The 7,442-nt window shown below is 60.5% G+C and overlaps 1 long non-coding RNA gene across 1 annotated transcript; it reads left to right on the plus strand.

The window, feature by feature from the left end:
• Window positions 1-3,633: 3,633 nt before the first annotated feature.
• Window positions 3,634-7,138, plus strand: LOC144377617 (uncharacterized). The gene is made up of 4 exons (XR_013438608.1): window positions 3,634-4,957; window positions 5,111-5,337; window positions 6,444-6,537; window positions 6,650-7,138. It is a non-coding gene; the product is annotated as an uncharacterized LOC144377617 (long non-coding RNA).
• Window positions 7,139-7,442: the final 304 nt, after the last annotated feature.

A 7,442-nucleotide genomic window follows, 5' to 3' on the forward strand; every position in this document is an offset into this window, starting at 1 on the left:
GGGTGTGGCTGCAGAAGGGTCTGGAAAGGGGACACTCGGTCTTTCCAGCCCTGAGAGTGAACGTGAGAGGACTGGGGGTGGGATTGGCGGGAGGAGAACAGGGGAGAAGGAGCTCAGCTCTGGGTACCCACCCTGCTGTCCCATCCAGAGCCACCTGGCTCGCCAAGCGGTTTTGACAACAGGAAGTAAGATGAGTTGTGACCACGGGGCGATGAGGGTGTCTTCAAGGCTGCAGACCCAGGGACAGAGAAAAGCCACCGCCCAGGGAGTTTCTGAGGGCGAAATGTCCACTTTATAGATGAGAGCGCCACAGAGAGGCCCAGCGACTTTCCCCAGGTCTCACCAGCAGCCAGAGGCGGGGTGCCTGGCCGGGGCTGCGGGAGTGGGGACCGTGTCCTCGCCGAGCTGTCAGGATCTCGGTCCCAGGGGCATAACGGGGCTGTGGCTGCTGACGCTCTGAGCCCAGTGCTCCGTCCTTGGCCCGGGCCATCAACCCCTATGTTACTGTCCACCCTGACGTCCTCCGCGGCGCCTGGTGTTTGGCTGCGCTTCGTGAGCTCCCGCGCTGACCTCCGCCGAGCAGGAGAACGATCCTCACTGTTTTCACCCCAATTCATTCAGGGTTCTTCGTCTGCAGCTTAGGGCTCAGAGACGGAGCTTCGGGGTGTAAAGGATGTCCCCCGTGTGCAAGTGTCAACCAGAGAGCAGCACACTGTGGACTGTTTTTAAAAAACTGTTCACGACATGAACCACTGGACAGGCCGTTAGTCCACGGGAACCTCAGAGGGATTCTTGGCCGGGAGGGTGCGCGCTGTCCGTGTTCTCTGAATGGGGGTCTCCACGCCCAGGAAGAAACCTGGGCACCTGGGGGGACGTGGCAGCCCCAGGTCTGTGGCTCTGGGTGAGGCACCTGCACATGTTTAAAGCTGTGAAAGCCCAACACCCCCCCCCCCGTCCCCAGCTGGTGACCTGTCAGGAGGCCCCAGGGGCTCAGCAGAACGCAGGAGGCCACAGTCTGGGGTTTGGGGCTTGAGGTTCTCGATGACTTTTCAGATACACGTGACAGTAGAGTGCACTTTGACGTGTCCTACTTCCACGGGGTACAGTTATTCTAACTAGGATCCACTCTCGTGACCGTACGTGACGTGGAGATTCCCTGTGGCGTGTTCACACGTGACAGAGGGAAGTGGTGCCCGATTCACTCAGCCGTCTCCCCCCTTCCCATCCCCCTCCCTGCCCTCTACTCCCCTTGGTCTAATCCAACGGAGTTCATCCTTCCCTCCACCACCCCTAGTGGGGGTCAGCAGCCACGCAGCCAGGAGAACACTGGGCCTGGGGGTTGGGGAACGGCTTATTTCACTCAGCACGAGAGTCTCCAGTTCCACCCTTTCACAGCCAATGCCATGATTCCGTTCCTCTTCATGGCTGAGTGATATTCCTTGTGAACGTGAACCACGTTTTCTTCATCCGCTCATCTGCCGCAGGACACTGGGCTGTTGTGAACTGAGCTGCTCTAAGCACTGCGGTGGCTGCGTCACGGTGGCTGCTGATCTCCTCAATACCTCTGCAGCCAGTCCTGCCCATTTGGCAAAAGAAGTCTACGAGTCCCAGTGAGACGTGCCTTGACTTGTTAGTATAAGTCTATCCCAACCAGTGTTTGGGACATAGCGAAGCTAAAACTGTGTCACTTACCTGAAATTTAAATCTCACCGGGAGTCCTGATGCCCACTAGCTCCATGTGATGGAAGGAGGTGTCTGGCCTTGTCTCGGGACTTGGCCTGGAAGCCACCAGCTCTGAGTTGAGGAGGGAGAGGGGCTGAGCTTTGTCTCTTTGTAAAGTTGGTCTTGAGGGGGACACACCAGCCAGGGACTTGGTGTGTGCAGCGCCCGGCCCAGGGCTCAGCTCAGCTGTAGGCAGGAGGTGCAGGCTGCACCACTCAGACCCGGGTCTGCGCCTGGCCTCAAGGCAGCCGCAGGGGCCTCCGAGAAGTGCCTGGTGGGGGGGGGCGGGGAGAGCACCCACCTGCCAGGCCCCACGGGAGGCACCACGGCCTGGGGTGAGGGGAGGCTCAGGGCTCCTACAGCAGGCTTCCCAGAGGGGACAGCAGGTGCCGGTCACGGGTCCTGCTCAGAGCCCTGCCCCCTGCCAACTCAGGGTCGGCCCAGACTCTTTGTCGGACAAGCTCTGTCCTAGGCACCTGAGTGCCACAGGCTGGGCACACGGGGACAACGGGGGAGGGCTGGGAGGCCACGGAGTGTCCTCGTGCTGTGTGTGAAGCAGTCTGAGGGGGACGCAGGTCCCAGGCCCTGGTCAGCACATGCAGCCCCCAGCTGCTTCCAGGCCTCCAGGGGCCGACCAGGAAGAGGGTCTGCCCAGCCTCTGAGGGTCCGTGGATCTGCCTAGCAGGTCTAAGAACCCCCTCCATCCATGCAGGGACAGTGCCCGGGACCGCGATGGGCTTGACCAGGGGGATAGAACAGGGCAGTGCTGCTTTGCAGAGCAGTTAGGGAGGGCTTCTGGGAGGAGGCAGCAGGCCGGCAAGGTCTGGAGGACGGAAGCTGTCGTGCAGACAGATGGGGACAGTGAGCCGAGGCCAGGGCGGAGGAGCTCTGAAGGCTGGAGGGTGACCAGAGGCTCTGTATCTGGACGACGCTCTGATTGTCACTGAGACTTATAAGACATGGCCTCCCATGGCACATCTGAGGAAGCTGAGGTCGGACGCCCAGCGTCCTGCACCGGTCGGGGCGCGGGAAAGCAGGCAGCATGTGGGTGCTCAGGGTTTGTCCCCAGAGCTGGCTCAGCTGGCCGTGGGGTCTGGCGAGGCGGGGGTCCCCGCGGGGCAGGCGCTGGCCCAGGCTGGTGTCTCAGGGCGAGGCTGCTGCACAGAGGCTCCTCCTTCCCCGGGGGACAGCCTCGCGCTCAGCCTGGTCGCCTGCTCCTGACCACCCGCCAGGATGGAGGGCGCGGGGGCTGCCGCTTTGATCCCAGCGTGGCTCTCTGCAGTCGCCCGGCGAGTGGCTCGTGAAACCCAATATGAGGGATGGGAAGGATTTTATGGGGGCTTCCGGCACATTCCAGGGCACAACTTTACAGCCCTCGGTTGCAGGACTTCCCTTCCCACCACATCCCCCCCGGAGGGGACAGAGGCGTCCATGGGGGGCACGGAGTCAAGCTCGGGGGGCCCAGCAGGAACTGAGGGGCCGGCAGGGCGGCTGGTGGAGGGGGCTCCAGAGCTATGCCCCAGGTTGGCCGACTCCAGCCAGGGCTCTGGGGACACCATGGGCCCCTCGTCCTCCACCAAGAACTGGACCACGTCCAAGGAGGCCCACGACACCTCAACACCCACCACGTAGGCCCTGGGTGGGGCCCTGGGGTCTGTCCCTCCCCGGGACGACACAGGGTGGGGCTGGGGGGCCGGCCACATGCATCGAGAGACCCAGGGAGGCCCTGCGAGGGAGGCCAGTTGGGGAAGGGGGGATGGAAATCCCTGGGGAGGTGCCATGATGGGGGACTCGGGGCCACAGGGAGACACAGAGAGATAATAAGGGGGGAGGGGGAGAGGGAGGGGGAGAGGGAGGGGGGAGAGGGAGGGGGAGAAGGGGGAGAGAGGGGGAGACAGGATAAAAATAAAGGAGTCAGAGACACAGAGACAGAAGGCACAGGGAGACACAGAAGGAGAGAGAGAGAGAGACAGACAGAGACCCAGACACAGGGACCAGAGAGAGACAGAAAGCCACCGCGGGACACGAGGAGACAGGGCCGGAGAGCTGGAGGGGAGCTGCAGAGACGGTGACGAAGGTGACGCAGGGGAAGGGGTGGCCCAGCTGAGGGAGGGAGGGTCACCCCGGAGAGACGGAGCTGCGAGGGACGGAGGAGAAGGGGCCACAGAGACCCCCAGACAGCGAGAAGACGGGGTCCAGCAGGGACCCGCGAGGGTTGAACTCCACCTCCAGGCCAGGAGCACAGGCGTGGACTGTGGGAAGCCACCAGGGTGTGGCGATTTGTGACGGGAGACCTGGGCTCTGGAGCTGGACTGCTGGGACGTGACCCCAGCTCTGCTGCCTGCCGGTCAGCACGCCCCGTCCAGCCTCAGTTCCCCCCGCCCAGGGGCATCGGGGAGCGGGGACACACCAGGGGCTCACTGGGACCACCCAGGACATCTTTGGTAGCCACTTCTACGAGGTCCCTGTGGCTGTGTTACTCAGATGCTCACGGGTTCTGGGGACCAGGACGTGGACACTGGGGGCACTGTCTGCAGCTTCTGGGTGAATTGTCTCCTCTGGCCCCTCGAGCTGGGAGTGGGCTGTGGTGCCCATTCTTGCCTCGGGGACGTGGCCCTGCCCCACTGCCTGGTTCCAGCACCCCTGCAGGACCAGGAGGGTCAGGACCAGACTCCAGGGACCCCAGGTGCAGGAGGCTCCTTTGAGGGTGGCCAGCCCAAGGCTTGTCCCTTGCAGGTGGCTGCTGCCCTCTGCTGGCTGCTTGGGGGATAGGCACCTGCCTCTGCAGGGCTGCCGCTGCTCACCTGGCTGGCGAGGGGAGTCCTCCCAGGGTCCCTCCTTGGGGTGACCTTAGGCCCGTGCACCTCTCAGCTATGGTGGGTGCTGTCATGGGAATAGGTAGTTTCCCAGTGAGGACCAGCTCAGTGTCCCCAGCTCTGGATTGGGCAGCCCACTGTCCAGTGTTGGTCCAGTCCTGACTCTGCCACTTCCTGGCTGTGTGGCCTTGAACAGTTAATTTTCCCTGAGTTTTGGCCTCTTCTGGAAGAGGGAACAAGGTCTGCTGGGCAGGCACCGTGTGTCCACAGCACCACCTTTGATCTTAATTGTCCTCATCAAGGCTCAGCAGTCCGGGAGGGAGGCACCCCGGTGATTCCACTTTACAGAGGAGGACACCGTCTTGGAGAGTCGGAGCCTCCTGCCCCAAACAAAGCAGAGAACCAGGGAGCAAGTCCAGGTCTGTGCCACCCACCGCCCCTTCCCAAGGCCCATGTGCCCCTGGGTCTCTGGTCCCAGCAGAAACCCAGATTGGCCAACACATGTTCTTGATTGTTAAAAAAAAAAAAAATGTAGGAAAGAAAGGCTTTAACAAAAGCGTTTTGTTCTGCAGATATTTCCTTCTGCAGTACTGGTGGCCACGGCCTTGAGAGAGGTCCTTGGAGGCACGTGGTGGGCACCCAGCCTCCATGCCGGACACCATGGGAGTCTTTGGCAGTCCATCCAGTCCCCTGCCTTGACATACAACCCAGAGCCAAGGTCTCCGAGTAGGACACCCGCTCCTAGATCTCCCAAGGAAGACGGCCCGCCGTCCCGCCACCCACACCCGGGTTGCACAAGGTCCCTTGCGTGGTTACTGAAAGCTCTTTCTAATTTTAACAAAGCTCCTAAAACCCATTCTAATCTGCGGAATTTGCCTTTTGTGAGACTGGGAGCAGGGCTTTGATTCTAATTAGCAAACCGCAAATCCCATCCGCAGCCTCCCTTTCAGGGTGAGTCTGACAGCACGAGGTCCCTCAGACGGCTCGGGGAGGACCGGCCACTTAGTGCCCCACACTTCAGGCCTCTGGCCCACTGCGTCCTCACCATTGCAGCAAAACGCGGCTGCATCGGGGACGGAGCTGAGCTGGGCGCTGAGGGAGCCAGTGTGAGGTTTCACCGGCACGGTGGCTCTGCCTGTTCTGTCCCCTCCTCCCTGTTTTCTTGATGGACAAGACCAGGTGCTCGGGGAGGGCGTCCCCAAACTGGGCACCATCGCGTGTGAGTCGAACCCAGTCTCAGCCAACTTTCTGCAAAGGAGCATCTAGTTGGCGTTTTGGGCCACAGACACCGTTGGGGCGAAGTGTGTGGCTGTTCACAAAATAGAGGTGGAGGATGGACTTGGCCCCCGGCCATGGTTGGCTGACCCCTGGCCTTAGCGATTCGGTGTACTACATTGGTCTTTCTGAGGGTTGTTGGGAAGTTGCCTGGGCTAGGTTCTGGCCCGTGAGCCCTGAAGGTCACTTCCACTACGGGAATTTGGGGAGAGTTTCTTTAGTTTTAAGAAGACATTCTAGATGGAAACTTTTCCTGCATGCAGCTGGTGAGAAGGTGATGGGTGGAGCTGGTGCAGCTCTATTGTGCCACGGGGAGGGTAGAAAGATCCTGGGCCTCCCGAGTCCCTCCATGATCCACCTGGCACTGATGCCTTTCTTAGGACTCACAATGCAAAACTGTAAAGATCTGTGTTATTGAAAGCATCTCTAGTAGAAATTCGTTTCCTTATAGCTTAAAAGTCTCCTCATTGAATTCCTAGCCTACCTGGATTTATCTTACCTGGTGCCAAGTAGGAGAAATAAAAAATCTGACTTAATTCCAGAGGAAAATCAGCGGCAACCTGTGAGTCAGCCCAGTGCATACAAACCACAGGGGCTGAGTGTACCAACGGGTGGCTTTTTCCCCGGCAGGAGTGTTGGATCTGTGTGCTGTTTACGAACCGTTCCCTGCTGCTTTACACGGATCCGGGTGGAAGTCACTGTTATTTACGACTGAGAGCACCAGGTAGACTTTCCAGGAAGGTACCAGGGTAGGGTGCCTACAGTAGGTGCTCAATAAACACATGCCATTCTTTAGGGCGCTCAGGAGAATCCAGCCAGCTGCTTCTTTCTTTCAGTTCTTTCTGTTGGGACCACCACACGCTGTCCCCCAGGACGGGCCCCTGTGTAAGGGGGTCTCACCTCAGAGGTGAGCAGAACTCTCTGCACTCAGCCTACCTATGGCGCCATTGCTTGCCCTCGGGTGCTGGCTGGGGGCATCCTGGGGAGGGATGTACCCTGGCTTGGCCGCTCCTGCTTTGGGGGAGGGTGTCAGCAACAAAGCAGGTCCCCTCTCTAACACCAGAGCACCCCCGGGGGGCCTGGCCGCTGTTCTTCAGGCTGCAGAAGAAGAACTTCCCACAGTTCCCTGAAGCCTTTATGTCCCTTTGTTATTCAAATTAAAAACAAAACAAATAAAAGAAGGAAGAAAGAGCCCCTCCCTGGAGCCACAGGATTGTCACAGTGTCCCAGGGCCACCGCGGGGTTGGCCCAGAGACACACTGAGTTGCCCAGGCGTGAGGCAGGGGCTTCTGCAGACCAGGGCGAGGTGCAGACAGGACCCAGACTTTGCACAGCCTGCGGGGGGGGGGGGGGGCGTCTGAGCAGGGGGCCCAGGGCAGCCCCGCCCGGTCTGCAAGTCCCCTCACCCTCAAACCTGGTTTCCTCCCAATGCAAGGGGGTGGCACAGGAGGACCCAGGTCAGCGTGGCATCGCCACAGGCCAGGGGCCTCCTGTGATGGTCAGGGGCCAAGGTGCTTGGGTTGTGCAGCCTGATCTGTCCTCTGTCCTGCGCTCCGTAGGGGCCCAGGACGGTCTAACACCCAGAACACGTTCCCAAGGGTGGGGACCTGTGCTTTGTACATCAGGCCA

The sequence above is a fragment of the Ictidomys tridecemlineatus genome, chromosome 5 (genome assembly GCF_052094955.1).
Source record: "Ictidomys tridecemlineatus isolate mIctTri1 chromosome 5, mIctTri1.hap1, whole genome shotgun sequence".
NCBI lineage: Eukaryota > Metazoa > Chordata > Mammalia > Rodentia > Sciuridae > Ictidomys > Ictidomys tridecemlineatus.